The 1594-nt window shown below is 43.1% G+C and overlaps 1 non-coding gene across 1 annotated transcript; it reads right to left on the reverse strand.

The window, feature by feature from the left end:
* Positions 1-1251: 1251 nt before the first annotated feature.
* Positions 1252-1380, reverse strand: LOC144771258 (small nucleolar RNA SNORA31). The gene has a single exon (XR_013599212.1). It is a non-coding gene; the product is annotated as a small nucleolar RNA SNORA31 (small nucleolar RNA).
* Positions 1381-1594: the final 214 nt, after the last annotated feature.

Consider the following 1594-nt stretch of genomic DNA (forward strand, 5'->3'; position numbering starts at 1 on the left):
ATAACCAGGGTCGGATTGGGAAGGCAGGCAATCAGGCATTGGCCGATGGGCCGGTGCCTCAGGGTCACCTGTGGTCCAGTTTTTTAGGATCTCTATAAGCCAGCCTAAGAGACTAACAGCCTGATTCATCAATCTCCCATTTTGCGAGCCCCTAATAGCGATTCATAAGGAATCGCTATTAAGGACTTGCAAAACGGGATTCATGTAGAAATAGCATAAAGAAATGCGATTCCTACACATTCTTTATTTGCGATTAGCAAATTGCTAATCACAAATAAGGAATAACTCCCCATTCATTCCTATGGGCCAAAAGGCCCATAGGAATGAATGGGGAGTATTCCTTATTTGCGATTAGCAATTAGCTAATCGCAAATAAGATAGCGATTTAAAGGGTGCCAGGTGTGTCCAAAGGTGATTAGGGTTGCGTAGGTGGTATTTACCGGTTACCAGTGGTTACTGGTTGAGTGCTTTATATTCTATTTTGTGCTAAAGTGATTATTATTCTATGTACCAAGTGTTATTTCCAACATGTGTCCTAAACCTAAAAGTGCATATTCCTGACAGTGGTCCATGTGGCCCTGTCTTGGACATATCCCCTGTAAATTCTGCCCGTGCCTGTTGGCACATTGTAAAGTGTGTGTTTTTATCTAATGTGTGTTGGTGTAATACAAAGGATATTTTTATATATAACCTTGTGTGGAGTTTCCTTTGTGGTAGGCCTTGGGTGTTGTTGCTGGGTGCGCGCGCAAACACTTAACTCACATTGCCTCCGAGTTTAGCCTTACTGCTCTTGTCACATGACCAAGGGGGTGAGCAGGGGTTATCTTGGCGTGTAACTCCCTTGCTCTGATGTGGAAGTGGTGGTCTCTGACTGACTTTGGCGCAAACCCTGGCCAGCCAGGGATCCCATTTCTAACAATGAAAAAAACGTAACTCCTCAATAATGAACATAAATACATACATCTGACCAGTACATAACCAGGGTCGGATTGGGAAGGCAGGCAATCAGGCATTGGCCGATGGGCCGGTGCCTCAGGGTCACCTGTGGTCCAGTTTTTTAGGACCTCTGTAAGCCAGCCTAAGAGACTAACAGCCTGATTCATCAATCTCCCGTTTTGCGAGCCCCTAATAGCGATTCATAAGGAATCGCTATTAAGGACTTGCAAAACGGGATTCATGTAGAAATAGCATAAAGAAATGCGATTCCTACACATTCTTTATTTGCGATTAGCAAATTGCTAATCGCAAATAAGGAATAACTCCCCATTCATTCCTATTGGCCAAAAGGCCCATAGGAATGAATGGGGATTATTCCTTATTTGCGATTTAAAGGGTGCCAGGGGTGTCCAAAGGACACCCTGTAGCACCCCTTAAATGCAAATTGAAACAGGTGTTGCGCACACACATGTCCAAAGGACATGTGTTTGTGCAACATGCAACTTAGAAAAATGCTTTTAAAAGCATTTTTCTAAGTTTTCGCTATTTACCACGAGGTTTGACCTTGCGGTAAATAGCGGGCCGAAACTGTGAATTCGCAATTTTTAAATGGATGATGAATTGCATTTAAGGAATCTCAAATAGAGATTCCTTAAAT

The sequence above is a fragment of the Lissotriton helveticus genome, chromosome 7 (assembly GCF_964261635.1).
Source record: "Lissotriton helveticus chromosome 7, aLisHel1.1, whole genome shotgun sequence".
Lineage (NCBI taxonomy): Eukaryota > Metazoa > Chordata > Amphibia > Caudata > Salamandridae > Lissotriton > Lissotriton helveticus.